At 41.3% G+C, this 18,308-nt stretch overlaps 1 protein-coding gene across 8 annotated transcripts in view; it reads right to left on the bottom strand.

The window, feature by feature from the left end:
• The window catches only part of LOC308194816 (bifunctional heparan sulfate N-deacetylase/N-sulfotransferase 4), a 164,473-nt gene that overhangs the window by 99,953 nt on the left and 46,212 nt on the right, over positions 1-18,308 (bottom strand). For 3 of the 8 annotated variants that reach the window (XM_080591234.1, XM_080591232.1, XM_080591233.1), the window contains one exon: positions 7,011-7,768. The gene's annotated coding sequence lies outside the window, so the exon portion shown is untranslated. Of the gene's footprint in view, positions 1-6,203; positions 6,275-7,010; positions 15,657-15,682; positions 15,785-18,308 lie in introns of those variants that run through there. The other 5 variants (XM_080591231.1, XM_080591229.1, XM_080591235.1 and 2 more) reach the window with 4 other exon arrangements.

Below are 18,308 nucleotides of genomic sequence, written 5' to 3'. Positions count from 1 at the left end.
CAAGATTTCACTAAACGTTTTGTGGTGCCTGTATGCTGTCACAGGCACTAGTTTTGAGAAAGTCTGATGTGGTCACATCTGTGCTAGGTACAGGGAGGCCACTAACTTATTTTAGGAAGACTACTGCTGTCACATAGTAATGATCTGTTACTCACTGCAAAGGAAGTCTATTTAAACCCAGATAACAAAGACTTTGTACATAAATCCTTAGAGCAGCAAGTTTACCATGTGAAATTTAATCAGTGGTTTATTCTAAGTTTATTCAAGCCAGGTTCCAGGCAGGTAGAGGCAGTTTTCAATCTCCAGTTACATTAATAACAGCTTCCTATATTTATTCTTTACATAAATTCTATTGGAGTTCCCTTTCCCCATCTTTCTCCTCGCTGGCTGAAGGGTTTTGTTATTATTGAGAGGATTTAGTAGAAAATAGGTAGCATGGTCAGTGAGCTAGAGCAAAAGCAAATCTTTCCTGGAAGATCACTGAAGTAGTAGTGCAAGGATATGTGTAGCCAGGGACCCTCCTTGCACCTCCCAGATGGCTGAAAGTCTGGATCTGGTCCCAGCAGCCTCTGAGAGCAAATGTGTGGATGAGAGCATCATCTAAGCCATTGGCACTGGCCAGAGGTGTGCGGGCTAATGTGGGTAACCAAGAGTCAGAAGATTTTGGTTCTTTTAAGCTTTTTAAACTCTTTTGAGGTTGAGAGATCAGTTTTTTTTGGGAACCAGTTATGGCTGCACTTATTACTGTTGTCAGTAAAACTAATCTAGATAGAGAAACTTCACATACTAAAAGTATTACAATGCCCAACAGACTGTTTTTCGCTTCAATGTGTTTAAGTAATTCAGACATTGCCAAGCAGACAAGATAGTCCAAGGAAGTCTTATGGAAGATGTTAATACAGATTCAACTTAAAAAATCTTGAAGTGATTGCATAGGTGGTGTTTGCATATGAAGAAGGAAAACATGATGGGAGGACAAGACTCAGAAGCTGAAGTGTTGAATTCTGTCTTTGCCACCGGTATCATGTATTGCCCTCTGGGGCTTTTTCAGTAATTCAGCTTTCCCACCTATTAGCTTGCAAAATTTTCTAAGATGATTCATGTCTGTTTCAAATGTATAGAGTAATTATTACAGACAGTTCATTTAGGAAACCCAGGGCAGAATTTGTACTTTCAGGTGTACGTGCCAATGAATTACAGTGCTTGCTTCCTTTACCTTATTATTATTTGTACCCTGACTTAATTTCCCGGTTTCTTTCATTGTTTGGTGGTACTTCTGAGAGAAGCCACTTTCAGTCAAGTGGAAGAGCTCTTTTGAGATTTCTGTTGTCATCTGTAACCTATAGATACTGTTTTTCTTCTGGTTTGAAACAGAAACAAATGTCTTCTTTCAAACAAGCTATTCTTTGTTTTGTCTAGATAAAGTTGAATTTAGAAATGCCACCAGTAGGATAAGGGTCCTACTTGGGAATTCAAGGGATTTTTTTGTTGAGTCACACTAAGCTCACAAACTGGAACTAGAACTAATACCATTAGAGTTATTTGATAGAATACAGAGGCTTTGACTAACCTGTTTTGTGAAAAATCTCTGCTTATCAAACTACTGAGTTATTAACTTATTTTTGGAGGAGAAAAGGACAATTCAACAACAACAGAAAATCCAACCAGTAATGTAAATCTTTCTACCTGAATATACTGCCACAGCACCAGGCTAGGATTACAGTTCTGTTTCTTTATCTATTTTCTTTTATGGATTGGGCTTTCCAGTATGTATCTCCAGGATGCATCTTGAAAGAAGAAATCCAGCCTGGCACTTTGAAAGGGACTTCCCTTATGAAAGGGACTTTTGAGCCAACAAAATCACGTCCTGAATGTAAGTTTTGCATGAAAAAAATATTTTCCATGAAGGAGAAAGTGCTTTCTGAGCTGCTTTTAGTTAAAAATCTGAATATGTGGAAGGACTGCTGCTGACTCATGCTGGCATGTAGATGTCCCTATCTCCAGACCTGATAAGGAGTTAGTCTTGTTAGTGTCTGAGTTTAAGCTGGGGCCTGGACACAGTATTTTGATGCACACAATGCTGGCTTCGCAGACAGCGCATACCATGGAGATACCCTGATCTTTAATTGTGATTTTTTTCTGGTACAAATTGAACTACATGCACCCCTACAGGTAATTTAGAAACAGTGAGATATGGGGAAACAAGACTCAGATGGTATTGTTAGTAGACGTTCTGGAATCACTGCTTTAGTCAGCAACACATTAGACCCTAGGATTGAGGAAAGGTTGGTATATCAACTCAAAATGCACCTGGACCCTTAGCTGCTGATGGTATTTATTGGCTTTTACAGTGCCTTGTGCACTAAGGGATTGCAAACTGTGCACACCTTTGGTCCCACTATTGACAGTGCAATAGTATCGGGTAGAACAGTGAAACCATTTAAAGTGTCACAACAAACTAATAATGAATTAAAATGCCCTAGCTCATTATGCCAGTGATTTAGGTAAGCAGAATGTAGGTAGCCTGGCACAAATATCAAGGTAGATGGTTCTATGTTTTTGTTAAAAAATAAAAAAACACAAAACTGAAGGCTTTCAAATCAAAAGCAACCAGTAAGTTTAATTCCTGTATCTCACCCAGAAACCCAGACACTACTACATTTTCCTATTAGGTCTAAAAAATTCTATGAAACACTGACCACCTGCCTTCCCCTCTGTGGTTTAGGGGGTGATAAATGTCCGAATGAGGAAAAATAAATTAATTCAAAGAATACCGTGAAGCTCTGGAGCTCAAGCTCTGTCCTTTTCACAAAACATGGGTCCCATGTACAAGGAAAGGATGGTGGATAAAGCATCCCCTAAACTAGAACATAGGTGGGTGCGTATTTCATGACAGACTGTTTTAACTTTCCAAACAGTAGCCTCTTTTATGACCAGCAGCTGCTATTAATTATTTAGCAGAACACTTAGTTATACACTAAAAGCTAAATGCAGTCCTTTCAGTGACAGCCTGGCGGAGTGCAGGTTGAAATCTGGAGCTGTGGATAGTCCTTCAGGAGGATGTGTCTCATGCAGTTTTGCTCAGGGAAGAATCCCTTCACCATCTGCTGTGTCTCTCTGGTGATATATAAGCACGGGAGATTAAAACCCAGCCATTAGTAAAACTCTATAGCTGCAGGTGCAACTGGGTGGCTGATGCTTGTCTCATCTTGTGACCACTTAGGGACAAAGTTGCACAATTGTCCTGCCTGAAATTCTCTAAAACTAACCTTGCTGGTGGCCCAGCTGGGTGCAAAAGCACGTGCTCACTAAGTTTGGCTATACTGTGGTCTGGGACAAATGCTTCAGCAGCTATATGTAAACATTTTGAAGCTGCTGTCTACATTACGCTGTCGGTATTGGGGCTGCCCTTCAGACTTCAGAATACCTTGTTGTAGCAGGCTTTGAGGGAGGGAAGAAACTTGTGTGACAAACACCGTGTGATGTGAGGGAGGTAAAAGGAAGACTTAGGTCACGAGAAACAAACCAGAAATTCAGCAGGCTTTCTCCTAGTCAAGCAAGTAAGTTGAGTACAGCTTTTATTTCATCTCCCAGGTAAGAAGAGGGAGCCTCTTTCTTCTTGCTATTTTTTTTTCATAAAAGAAGCCCACCCTGCTCTGACTTCTCTATTTGCTCTAGTTCCCCAAAAGACATCCCTGCAGCATTGGAGGGAGGATTAATTTCCTCCAATTGCCTGCACTTGGGGAAAGCAGCTGTGACCCTTCCTGTAGCCAGAGAGAAGGAAATGGGTTTTAATACTTCTTTGCTCCTTGCAGATCAAGTTTAAAACATCTTATCACAGTATATTACTTCTGGTGCCAATGTGTTTTCTTCATCCAATACTGACATGGTTTCTACACTGTTGTGCTGTTACCATGTGATTCTGGTAGCATTACTGTTTAGGTAAAATATTATTCATTTTCTATAGCAACTGTTAATTTCAGAAGAATGTGATTTCATTGTAATAATTATTACTGACAGTAGTTGTAATAAATGTTTTGGATTGACGTGCATAGCTTTCATTTTCTTCCAGCAGCTGATTTTTTTATAGTTCAAACAATTTTTTAAATTTAAATGTTGACATAGATAAAATAAATTCCTTATTTTTTATCTTGCATTCTTCTGCTTGGCTTCCACTCCATGAAGGGCATAACTTTAACATCTCAACAGGGAGAAAAGAGCCTTGTTGCTGTGATATGACTATTCTTCTGTCTTTCTTGAAATGTGAGACAAGACACTTTAATGCTCCAAGCAAACTCTAGCACAGAGACAATCCTCCTCCTCCTGTAGCGCAGCCCCTGGGTGCTGGCTCCTTGCTCTGCTCCATCTGCTCTGGTCCTCAGCTTCCTCCCAGGCCTGAGAAGAAGGGCTCTGTTCGCCCGCCACCTTACACTCTACTCCTCGATCCTTGCAGGCTGTTTCACAATAGGGCTCCCCTCACCTTGGGAAGTGTGGAGAGCCCTCAGCTCATCTTTAGGTCCGTGCTCTGTTCCTGATATGACTCCACAGGCTGGGGAAATCACATCTTTCTGCACAACGCAGAGTTACCTTTTCCTTCGGTCACCCAGACCCCAGCCTGACGTGCTTTGCTGCTCATAGTCTAGTGTTTGTTTTGCTTGGAAAGGTCCCTTTACAGGTGTGGAGAGCAGTTTCTTGGATGTGCCTAAAATGCTGAAGCATTATTAAAGCTTTGCAAAGCAAACGTCTGTGTATACATGCAGCTGAAGCTCAGCCAGCCCTATAGACATAAGGGCTTGCAAATCAAAATTGTTTGTGGGCTAAATCAGATTTGGAACAGAATGATTTTATTATTATTTTTTTGGTTAAAAGATTTCCTCTTTTATTGCTTGTGGAAAAATAAAATGAGAAACTTTTATTTCTGGTGGATAAGGTTAAATGTCACTTTTTTTTCTGTTTATCTGAAAACAGTCACGACTTGCTGGTAACTCATCAGCATTTTCTTTGATCAATATTGCCCAGAGTTTGTAATATGTGGCCATGTTTTCCTTAAGCTGTCTAAGAATTCCTGTATAGTAAGGCTTCAAAAAATAATCTTTACTATTAGCATATTTCCTGTCCCCCCACTCATACTGAATGATAGTTGAACTCCAGAGCTCATGATTCCCTGCATGCTGCCAAAACAGCTGTGATCAGTGCCACTACAAAGAGCAATGTAACAGCTATCACAGCCTCTAGACATCCATAAAGTTTTAATATGACTTCCAGAACTTTATAGTGTGAGTTAACAAGGTGTTCAGGCAGAAGTGTCTATATACTTATATACACATGCAGGTGGCCAGTGACTCAAGCATAATGCTCTATGCTTAAAGCTAATACTTCTGATAAGATCTACTCCCATAAAGAGGAAGATAGAGCATCATCCCTCTAGCCTCACAGAAAACAGTGGTGTCAACAAGAAATCAAGCTACTCCTGCTTTCATTTCTGAGGCTTTCAGATACAAGGCATTTATTATGAATCAAAAATGGCCCAGCTCTGAGGAAATGGCTCAAAAAGCCTAAAACACAGTCTTAAACTTCTGCATGGAGCAATGCCATTAGGCATATCTAATCTAATTGAGCTTGTCATATTATTTGGATTGATAAGGTTCAGAAGAAAACTGAAAGCCAAGAATTTCCTTAGTTAAATGCAACTTGGCATTTTCCCCCGCGCTCTTCTTTAGAGCAGCATTTCAGAAAGCAAATCAGACAGTGCAGCTTGGCTGATGGTAAAATGTGCATGATGAAAGTATGCAGACATGATAGGGCAAGACAGGGAAGCACCTGGCAGCATTGCCAACTGTGTAAACTTTATGAGCAAGGAGACTCTGATATTATTCCCCAAGCTGAACATCTTTTAGCAGAAGGATCATCATTTAAACAATGCTGAAGAAACTAGGTGAAAATTACTGAATGCTATTTTTCTTTGGCTGTGATAACCTTCGGACTAATGAAGTAGAAAAGGCAGAATAAGCTGCTACACAGGATAGGCCGAATTCTGAAACGTTTATAAACAGTGAGGGAGAGTCTGCTCAATGGGATTAGGAGCTGCAAAAGTTGGTTTAAAAGAAAAAAAGTAAATTCCCCAGGGAAAAGAGAATTAAGGATCATGGCTTCTGTATGTATGTATGGTTACATTAGGGTAGCGCTTGTAGAGAGAGACTTACTTAGCCAGCTCTAAACAATTCTCCTTTGAATGTTTATTCCCAGCGGCGATGACTTGGAGTCGGTGTGTCAGCTGTAAGATAAAAGCGCTGGGTTGCCTCTGTGGTCTGACTGTAGTAATCTGAGGAATAAATGCTGATTTCTTTGCTTTACCTCTTTCTGCCTGACATATTCCCTGCTTCCATGCCACGAATGATCATGCCGTTTTAAAAAATGTTGCTGATGGATGTTGTTTGGAAACCAAACTGCTGGAACAGAGCAGACCTCCATGTCTTGGCTTCCTCACAGTACAGTTACTCTTACTTTAAATAGTGCATGTTTACTACGTACCCATAGTAAGCTTTCACATTGTCATTTTAATGCACTTGTTTTGCTTAACTTTGACTGCTAGATGGTAGCAAACAAAAGCAGACTGTATGGAGCAGACTAAAGAACTACAACCTTATTTTTCTTTTTCCCTGTCACCTAACTTCCAGTGCTCTAACTTTGGTGCTCTTTCACATATTTTGGCAGACGACTATTTCCCCTCAGTGTACATCCATCTATTTACATCCAGGGCACTTGCATGCAAACAGGGCAAAGATCGCAAACTTTGGAAAAAAATCCTTTGAATGCCAGGCTGTAGGCAGCTTTCAGAAGTACTCGCTGTACACAAATAGGTTCTAGGCAGACTATTTAGACTTTGTAGGTATCATACCTGTTCAAGAGCTGGAATCTGAGTACATGTACTGTCTGTACAGTAGCACCAACACGCACCCAGAAGTACAGGCTAACGTAGCAATACGTGCAGAAGCTGAAGAATAGCTTACCTAGAGAAGAATTTCCTTTCCTAGTGTGCAGGAAAGAGACATCTGCTATTCAAATCTGCTCCCATGGCTCCAGGTAAGCTAGAGAGAGTTTGCGATTGATAGCTGCTGTCTGAGCGGCATCCCGGGAAGCCTCCTCTTGCTCCAGCCCCAGAAACTGAACTCTGCCGGCACAGTCACATCTCTACACACAGGCTGTCCTCTTCCAAACAAGCGGCCAGCTGGAATGATTCAAACCTCTGCTCAGCGCACCGTTAAAACGCAGCTTCCTTCTCGGACGCGGGGATTACACCAGGGAGCAGCCGGAGCGCAGCAAAAAGGCTGCGAGAACTCTTGCACCACCCGAACCCCGGCCGCTCCGGTTACTGGTGCCGGTGCCGCTGCCGCCGCCGCGCCTCCTGTTTGCTGTAGCCAGCCTCCCTCGCCCTCACATCTCCACGAGTAGCGAGGCGGCTTCGCGGGGCGGTGATTGGCAGCAGCAGCCAATTCCTCCCGCTGATCACCCCCGAGGCTTCCAAGGACTCGGAGCTGCTCTGATGTCACGCCGCCGGGGGGGAGGCTTCACGCCAGGCTGCCGCGACGGAGGCTAATTCGGAGGTGAGCTGCGTCCCCCCCGCACCGCCGCGACGGATTAGATGCTCCGGGAGGATTTGCACGGTCTGTCATTGTGCAGTTGGACCACCTCTCCTCCCGCCCAAAATGCAGGAGGAAAATGCCGCTCGCCGCTTCCGATTTCGCAGCCGGAGCTTGCAGCTGAAAGCCTGGGAAAAAAGGAAAAGTTGAAGGAGTCATTTTGCTGGAAGGACGGGGAGTGCTCCAGGCAAGTGTGTGAGGGGAACCCCCGGCACCCCCACCCCATCCCCAAATGCTAAAGGAGGCTCCAGAAAATCACAGTACCACAAGGCTTCTTGGTTCATACTCTTGCTGGGTCACTGATAAGATCACCTGGCACAACAATGGTTGTTTTTCATGCAACAGTGTAGCACGATCAAAATCAAGGAAAGGTCACCCAGCAAGCCGGTAACAAATGATCTCACTGATGCTACTTTTGGGTGGATTCCAGCAAACTAGTGGCACTTGAAGGTGCAAAGCATTTTTTCCTAATGTATGCAACGCAAATTCCACCTATTTGTTGCATAATTTCTTGTTAAAATACTTTATCTCTTCCAGCTAAAGCTTAAACCTACACCCCCAGCCAAGACACAGGATTGTTATGCAACTTTCTAGGGTGAAATTATATTATAGAGGAAAACCTGAACACTTCCTATGTTAAAAGAAATTAGATTTGATACCAATCTAATTTTCAATTTTTGCCAGCTTGACACCTTTCACTCCAGAACTGTTCTTTGTGTGGTACACCTCAGAATTGAAATTCAGCCAATTCTGTGCGACAAATGCGAGGAGAAAATAGTTTTGTTCAAGGAGACTGGAACAAACCCATTCTGAGATGATGAATGATGCTGTAAACTCAGATTTGAATCATAGGAGGGTCAGCTCAACCTTTCATGTTTCCAAAATAGTGTAAATAAATGGTGTTCCATGAATTTTACCATTTACATCCTTCAGCTAGGACCTTCTGCATGAAGAACTATTTACTCTGTGGGAATATCCAAGTTTCAAAGATGGTAGATACCCCTGACTGTGGACTAATTTATTCCTTATGGCTAAACTAGAAACTGAGGGAAAATTAAAATTCAAAGTATGTCTGAGTCATTTCCTGCGATTTCTAATTACAAAGCACTCACTGGGGTCTTTTTAAAATTCCTCACACCTATGGCTGACTCTGGATTTGGGATTTATTTTCCAAATTATTGTTGGGAAGGTCAGGGGTTGGGTTCCTATGAGACCTGGCTGGTGAGCAGGTGCCTCCTTGTATCCTGTGTGAACACTGAAACTTCAGCCAGGCAGTAAACCAAGATCTCTGATTCAAGTTAGGGATTCTTTTGCCAGCATAAGGAGTTGTGGTGCAATGGGGTGAAACCCACAGAAAAGTGGGAAATTCCTATTACTCATCCCGCTGCCACAGTTGCATGAGAAGAAAGCCTGGTGATGTTTATTCCTCTTGCTGCTGGGCTCTCAGCTGCGCTCAGAGCATCAGAGGCATCTCTGTGAGCGGGCAGGCTTTGCTGCGGGCACAGATGCGTGTCAGGATGGCTGCCAGCTGCTGCCAGGTGTGGCGGGAGCAGCGGTCTGCCCCTTTGAAGCCACGGCGAGCCAGCGGAGCTGCTGCCACAGATGCTCCCAGGGCAGGCCAACAGCCAAGCGGTTATGCATCCCGTTGGCAGCGTGTTTTAATTCAGATGCTAAAGTCACTCTTTGAACTTAAAGCCTTGGCTTAATAGGGTGCACCACGAGATGAATTCTACATGAAGAAGCGTGCCTGGTGATTTGCGCTGCCTCAGTATCCGTTTGCTTCGTTAGAGATTCGTTTTAAGTGGAGCATCAGGTGACTTACTGCAGTTTCTTGCCAGGGTTTGCCCTTATTAGCAATGTACAGAAATCAGCTGGCAGAATTGCTCCCACTCTTTGTGCAGCCAGAAAAGCACACCAACTCTTGGGAAAAAGGCAGCGTACAACTTGCATTTTCACTTCTCTCTCCTTGGGGTAGTACTGAGAGGCGAACTCGTCTTGCTCAGATACAAATGTGCTCCGGTGTTGTTCCCTAGGATGTCCTGCCAATCATGATATCATTTTCAAGTTCTGCTTTAGGGAAAAATATCCCCCCCCCCCCCCCCCCCAAAAAAAAATAGGCCAGCAAGAAACAGAAATGAAATATGGGTGGAGAGAGGGCAAAATGAGGTAAATCCTATTAATGAAGTACCATATCAATGAGATACCATATTATGCTGAAATCTTTGCCACAGGATGTGCGTTTCTCTGTATCTTACCTGCAGCACAGATTCTGCATTAGCTGATGGAAATTCTGAATTAGTTAATTATTGTGTGATTTATTTCCCCCATGTATAGGTAGCTAATCTAATTGCCTAGCCCTCTTATCTCAGTAGTTCAAAAGTTGTAGATGAAACCTATTAGAATTTTGCCCCAAACCAGTATTACCTTTCAGAAACATGCCTTTTTGCTTTTAGATCTGTGGTGTTTTTTGTGTGTGTGTGCACGCATGAGTTTTTTTTACTTCAGCTCCTAGTGGAAGTGTGGCTTTGTTCTGTCCAAAAATTTTGGACCTTGCACACGTTACAAGACATACAAATGTTTTACTTTTCTAAGCTTAGTGATTTCACACAGACTTTCTGCATAGCTTTGTGGATGTTAGGATGTTAAGACTTTGAATCTTTTTTTTTTTTTTTTTTTTTTAAGGGGCACCTGCATTTACAGTAAGGGCAACTGCTGAAAATTCAGCATCCTTCTCCTATTTAGGTGCCTAAATCCAGACTGGCGTTCATAGCTAGCCGAAGTACTGTACTGTCACTACAATGGCTGTGTACCTATTTTTAAGGTAGTTACCTTCATAGTGCATTATAAGGAAGAAAATACAATTCTTTCACTTCTGTGCTTAGAAATGTGATATAGAGCACGCAAATACTTTCCAAATTAGTATATACTATATGGTATCTCTCTTGTTCACCTTTCTGGGCTGATATAAAATGTTCACAGAACTATTTGGGCTGGTGTTGTGTTGTTGTTACGCAGAACTTCTGTTTTCTCTGATTGCCCCCAGTTTTCTCACCTGTTATTACCGTGCTCTGGTGCCACTTTAATAGGTATTCCCTACTTCTCCTCTCCAAAACTGCCTTGCAGCACGAAGGCCTCACTTCAGAATGAAGTTGGCTGCAATACATATGAATGTCCCTTTCAGCTAAAGGCATCCGTATAGTCTTTATTGAAAGAAAGATGGCTTTTGACACTTGAGTTCATAATGAGTTTAAAGAAACAAAAAATGACTATGGCTCAAAGGACCAGCTTTTCCTTGAGCTGTGGAGACGTCTTAAACTTCCCTATAATTGAACAACAGTGTGGCTTTTATTAAAAACACAGAGCAGTTCCTCAGCTGGTGTGAACTGTCGGAACATCCGTTGATTTCAGAGGAACTATGACAACTTATGAGAGTTATAGATTAGTCTCTAATTCTCCAGCAGCTTCTCAAGATATGCAGAACTTAATTACACTCGCATCAAAAGTGCAAGAAACATAAAGGCATAGCTGAATGTGTTTTTTTTTTTTTTTTAATATTCAAGCATACATTTCATCAAGAAAAATCTGTCATTTTTTGTTTGGTTGGTTTTGATGTGTAATTTGTTTTTTTTAAAAAAAATCTGAATAGTTTGTCTCTCACCCAAAAGGTGTTAGAGGTTTTATACACTCAGCGATGTAGGGATGAAATATAGATACTCCTGGAGCTGAGTTTCGTGCATCACAACTCAGCTAAGGCATTCCTGTCTTCTCCTGGAAGTGCCTGCCTTGTTGTGGGTTATTCTTATTTCCTGCATGGCAGTGGCGATCATGCTGCAAGTAGTCCACTTAAGCATGAAGCACTGATTTGAAACAACATCTACAGCAAAAGTACTGCTAAGTCTTACAAGCAAAATAAAACAGATATGCAAAAATACGAACCGGGTTCCCTGACTGCTGGCTTTTTCCAGCAATACAGCTTCTATTATCCTCCCCTGTTGATGTTTGGACACATTTCTTCTGCAAATGATAAAGGTAAATCAGCACATACCAGTTTTGTAATGACCTTTATTTTAACCTTTCATATCTTTGTGAAATAATGTCAATATCCTAGTGTGGTTTAGTTCCTGTAAGGCTTTGGATGTATTAGTTTCAGAGTGTGTGTTGATATAAACTAATATTGAAATATCTGTTAAACTAACATACATTCATTAGCATGTAGCATTAGAGCTGTTCTGCATCTCCCTAATTACATTGCTATTTTATGTCGTAAGTGCTTACTCAACTACAAAAATATAAACTCTGGTCTTTTAAGTACTGTCATCAAGATACTATCAAAGCAAAAAATGAATTTCTTCTGCTCTGCCCGAAGCCTGATCTGCATTACCACTCCCTGAGTTATCAGCTCACTTTGACATTGAGAGAATCGCTCGCATCGTGTGAGAGAGAAGCATGTCTTTGCGCATCCTTAAAATCTTTTGGGCTCTTTCCCACTGCCTTCTGTACAGGGTCTTTCCTAGGTTCAGCTTGGGCCTCAGGTTGGTAGAAAGCCCCAGTGAAGTGAATGGGGTAGGCCTGGAAGTCAGAAAAAAAGGAGACCACGTGTTCATGCAGCGGCAGAGACTGGAGGGCTAGAGAGGGTTTCTGTTCTGCTCAGCCCCCTCGTGATTTGTGTTTGCACCTGTAACACCACAGCCTTTTCTCCTTTGGTGTGCTTTAATGAAGACTGTGCTTGTGACCTCCCCACTAATCAGCAAGCCAATTGCTGTTTGTAAATCTTCACAAACACTAGACTAAAAGCAGGGCCAGTTCATCACCCACTGACTGCCTCACGCAGAAAAGTTCAGTGCTTCTGCGGCTGCCTCCACCACACTGCAAACTGTAGCAAATGTGGGCATTTGCTGATCTAGAAACTGCGATAGCGCTCCTGTTTCCCTTTTCTGTGGAAGTACAAAGGATCATTTACCATATTACTTTCTCCTATGTGAATGATGAGGGTTGCCTTTCATCAAACTGTGGGCCAGAGGTGACCACGTAGTTTCTCTCTTCCCCAGTCCTGCAGCCGAGGAAATGCAGACAGCAGAAGTGTTGTCATCGTGGTGTGCGTCAGCTCGTTGCTGTTCTCCAGCACCCAATGGCAACACAAGTTCAGGTTGGTAAAGTGACTTATTTTAATGAGTAACACATTCTGTTCAGCATTACTTTACAGCAGCTCGAGGAACTCCTCCCAAGAAGGCTGTGTAGCATTCTCTTCTGCAGTGTAGACTTCAGCAGACTTATTTACTGCTTTCTGATAGTCTCCAAAGAGAGGAGCCTCCTAGAAGGAGTGAAGTGAGTCTAACAGCAGAAGTCCCTACTCAAAGGGTTACCTCCGTCATGGACAAACCGCAAAGATTTGCACTGATTTAGGATTTCTATAAAAGAGAAACAAGCCACCTTGACTTGCAGAGCAAATGTCACAAATGAGGAACAGGTGAAAAATGCGTAATTTGAATGTGTCCAGGGATGGAAGAAACCAAGCCAAGAGATTGGGCAATGCTGTTGGTGTGGAAGGACTCTTCCCTGCTAGGCCACTCTTTTGCTAAGGTCCTTTAAGGTCTTCTGCTTTATCCCAGTCCAAACTTAGCAAGGCTATTTTTGAAAATAATGAAATTAAGTGAAGGAACCATGATGTGCTTGAAGGAAAGGTCTGTGGCTCAGCCACTGGGGAGTAATGTGGATCCTTCTTTCCTCTCCCCTTTCATTTTAAGGAGCAATTATATAAGAAATTACAGAAATATTTTGGGAAAGAAAGAAGTAATTCATTCTTCCTGCACTGTTGCAACCCTTGAGACCATGAGAACAGTTATCCTTGTATACTATCATCATTTGGTTGTCATATGCCAGCTGCATATCTGAGCCTTGGTAGATTTCTAAGTAGAGAGAGAGGGGAAAGGGGTTGTATCACTGAAGTGCATTATTTTCTGTTGGATAAATCAGCAAGTCAATACTTGAAATAAATTCTTTGAAGATCCAATGGCTAACAGCTCACGCAAGAGAACAGCACAGTGAAGTTGCAGTAGGGCTGGTAAGCTGCCTAGAGGCACGTGGTTTCTAATAAAGAGAAATCCAAAACAGCTGTTGTCAAAGCCACTATCACGGAGAAGAACATCATCCTGAAAACTAAATGACAACATACAAATCCTGAAACTAAGCATTTCTTCCATGATTATTAAAAATTAAGAAGCTCGAACTCTTGGCTTAAGGTATTAAGTGATTTTTTTGGAGTTATTTAAACTGTGGAAGGGTTCGTAAAGTAGCTTAATTAGACCATAGCTCCAATGGGAGTCCCCTTTAACATGTCTGCAGAGGCTCTTTAAATACTCTAATCCACTTCTGAATAAAAGGTGAAACTAGGAATGATACTTTCAAAGGAAAAACTACAAAGAGCATTTATCTTTCTCTTTTTACTTTTCTGTCTTTGTGATCTAGATATCAAGCTTCCATTACATTCTAAGGATGACTTTTTCCTAGGTTACCTCTCACAAGCATAGGTTTTTTTTATATACCCTAATTTAAAAGTAATAAAACTCAAAGTGAAAAAATCTGTTACTAAACCACTTTAGAACTGGTATTCTGGCATTACTGTAATAAATGGATCCTGTTGTACAGAGTATTTTGTTTCACCTCTTAGGAAATTTCTTTATTTTAGAAATCCCATGATCATTTGTTTCCTGCTTCATCTAGTCCTATAGGAGGAGCCTTATGCTTATGAGCTACTGCTGGTAATGCCCCAGCTGGTGTGGGATATTGACCAGAGCCTTTGTAAATTAGTTTCTGTTCTCTTCTGTGCCTTTCTCTGCAAATCATTACCACTCTGAGGCAAGTCCCTGGTATTCCAAGGGTCTTGGTCTTCCCTCTCTTAAGTAAATTGATTTATTCCTGGTGATTATTGGGTGCATGAATGTTCTGTACTTGAAAGGTCTCCGGAATGTGCTGTGCAGCTTTATATTTTAAAGCTGGAAAAAAAATATGAGGAAATTGTGCTTGTCTTTAAGTGTTCAAACATATTTGCCTCCCTTAGATGAGTACCACTGTTAACTTTGTTGGTATTACTTGACTAAGGAAAATAAGTCCTCTGGGTCCAGTGTGCTTGTGTCGCAGGAACTGCTAGCTGTGCATTACAGGAAGGTTTCAGTATCATAACTTTAAAAACTGTATAGGGATCTTGGTGCCAAATGATCATGCCAGGCTCATGCCCTTATCAAACAGGAGCTCCCTAGCACCTCCAGTCTGGCAGGAGGTCTGGCTTATGCCAGTACACTGGGAGTGCTCTCTTCATCTCCCTCGAGGGCCACAACATGATATACTGAACTGCATCAGATCACAGAAGCCACCCCAAGCCGTGAAACTGTGCTAAAACAGGAAGATGGAAGTATTTCCTCTAAGGTCTGTTTTTAGACTGGTGCAACTGTGCTGTGCCTTAACATTTAATACAACATACAAAGCTGACTCCTACAAAAGGAAGGCTAACATACATCAAGAAATTTTAATCTGACAAAGGAAATCAAGATCATGATTTTATATTTATATTGCATAGACTTTCTTTAGAAATGTGAAATCTCTGCAATGTCTGTATGGAGAACAGAGTTAATAAGTTAAAAAAGTGTTTTTAATGTCTAATGGCTATAGATTCATTATCCTTGAGGTAGGAATTATTTATAGATTTTCAGCACTGCTCTTCTAAATCAGGAGGGCAGCAGAAGGGGTGTTTTTTTTTTGAGAAGATGAAGTATAGTGTGGTGAGAACGGTGCACAATGATCATTGTTCTTTAAACAATTGTTTTTGGATTCAGATTCCTTTTAAACATATTTCTGTTTTCATGGGAAGAAGATAAAGGTGACTTAATTAAAATGATCAAAGGAAAACACGGATGGAGTAATCAAAACTGAGAGCACTCCAAGTGAATAAGCTCTTGATACTTGACTTAACCATTATACTTCTTTCTCACGCCTCATTCCTTCTCTTATTGTACCACTCACGCTCAATGGGTTACATTTGAACTTACCTGTTTTTCTCTGTAATGATGTTCTGGAGTTATATCTTTGCTCTCTGCAAACTTCTGGTTGCTCTAGAAATAATATCCAAAATGTTGTTTGCCTGTTTATGCAGCTGATGCAAATACTTCATTATGTGCATTCTGGTGTTTTGTTTGTTTGTTTTTGTTTTTAATAGCAGAAAGGCATATACACTTTCAGCAGTGAGACTGAACTGAAATTACCATATATTAAAAAAAACAAACTAATAGATATATTTATTACCATATGGTATGTAGGCTTGAATGAAATAGACTAAATGATAAGAGGGTAATAGATTGATTTTCCTGATAGATAAAGCTTTTATGGTAAAAAGAAAAGCATTTAAAGGAAGTAGATATTATTCTAAAAATGTAAAAAGACAAAAGAACAGCAGCATGCTTCATTCAAATCTGTTACATATTATACTCCCATAGAGGGCAATATTGTATAAAAGATAGGTTTAAGCTGTGTATTAGGGATCTGCCAATTCATCTGTGTTAATATACTTTAAGGAAAGTGCTATTAAAATAAATTTGATGCTGCATTTCCCTTCAGTCAGGCTATGACTAATGCACACAATAATGCACACAAAACCACATAACAGAACCTCATTAAGGGTGAAAGAAATTAATTTTGTAGATTACCTAATTGTAGGTTAGAAAGTATAAACCATCACATTTTGGCTTAGAATTTTCTCTTCAGTAACTGAATCGTAGTAATACTCTCTTCAAGTTGGTTGAGCAAACCCATATGAAAATGCACACAGGTTTGTGTTGTCAGTCCTGGGAACAGGATTTTTAAATAGATGTGACTTGAGTACAATGAAATTGTCTGCATTTCTCTGTTGTATCTGGTACATTTTTCCTGTGAATGCATCATCATGTTTTAATTTTCTCTTGTGGTTTTCTGGTTTTGAAGTGTTTTCAGTACGAGGCCCTCGTTTGCAGTCTTTCTCAGCTTCCTCAAAAGTTGAAGCATGGAAAGATCCATGCCCCCTTAAAATAACTGCATATATTAACTTTCTTTCCTACCCTTATTTACCTGAGTTTGAGTATGACTGAGAAGCTGCCTGTAAGTTGTTCACATTGTCTATGCTGGGTATGAGTTCATGGATAATGATGGGGGAGAGGTGAGTACCCCTTCCAGGGGAGCAGGAGCCTTGCAGCTACATCTCTACAGTTGGAAAGAGCTGTGTCACCAGTGTTTTGGGTAATGCTGTTTCAAACAATGACACTAAAATTCATCTGGGGAAAAATCCTTTACAAATGTCCTTAAAAGATTTAAGTCAGATTAGAGATGACAGTGATTAAATCTCAAGAAGCATAAATTCCCTGATTTTGACCGACATTAGTACTGGCGAAGGCCCCCTGAATTAAACACTAATAATTATTTTTCTGAATAGTACACTGTTTACTTTCACACCTCCATTAAAAACGAAGCTTGCCTTTATGAAAAATATTTGCTTAAGACTTAGGAGTCTATTCTTGCAATTCATTGCACTTGGCTGGTCTTAGACAGAGAATGAGCTGTCTTCTTTGAAATGTGCGTAGGTCACTTAGGACCAGGTTTCTGTATTTTTCTGAATATTACCATGCAGGTCCTTCTAGGAGCAGTGCCACTGGCTGAGTTGAATACCTGAGGTGAGTATACCTCACCTGGAGGTCCTTTGATCATCCAGATGGAAAAGTCTCTTTTTTTGCTGCCTTGCTTCCTCACCCCTGCTCCTGAGCTGCTTCCAGCTAAGCTCAGGGTGTGTGCTGGGGAAGGTGGACCCTTGGGTCTCGACTCAGCATGAGTGTACCGTGCAGCCGAGCTGCTGCAGGGGAAACACATCCTGCGGTCCTAGCACAGATATGCACTCAAAAAGGACTTCAAGGAAAAGATGTTTCTCAGATTTAAACAGAGGTATCAGAATTTGGGGCTACTTCAAATTGCTCTAGAGAAAAATGTGTGTTTTTCCCCAGATTATCTCACCTAACTTGTAGTTGTTATTTCTTTTACTTTTTTTCTTTTTATTTTTTTTTAATCTATTCCAGTAGTGGTACTGACAACAATCACTGTAAATGTTCTCACCATAGTTCACTCAGTGAGGCTTCGGTTGGTGGCACTGCTTGTTTCAGCAACTGTTTGCCATCCTAAGTGGTCCAGGGAGGCTTACAGCAGCGTTTCTCACTGCTGCTATCTCAGAAACCTTCAAGGAGTAGGAAAGGAAAGCAACCAGCGGGGACAGATACAAAAGTAGTTCTTCGGCCCATTGCATATGTTTCAGTGCTCCTACAGGGATGTGAAAAGCTCTTTCCATCTGCCAAAGAACCACAGCAAAACAAGGGAAAACATAAAGTGTATTTTAGGTATATCTGCTATGATCTCATTGGATAAAATAGCTCGTTACAGCTATGAAAACAGCTATTTGCTACTTTTCTCCAGAATTATCTAACTTTGTCAGCAAAGTGAAGCGTCTGACCTTCTTTGTGAGAGCACAGGAAAGAAAAAATCAGGAATCCTGATGCCTGTCGTGAATTGCAACGGCCCCTGATGGCCAAGTACTGGGCTGTGAGGAGGAGGCGGCAGCGGAGAAAGTGAATGGAGGGCGCAGACTGAATGCAAACTATAGCA

Source organism: Anser brachyrhynchus, assembly GCF_964034855.1.
Source record: "Anser brachyrhynchus genome assembly, chromosome: 4".
In the NCBI taxonomy this organism is placed as follows: domain Eukaryota; kingdom Metazoa; phylum Chordata; class Aves; order Anseriformes; family Anatidae; genus Anser; species Anser brachyrhynchus.
Note: the sequence above shows the minus strand (reverse complement) of the source record. Positions and strands in the feature narration are given on the sequence as shown.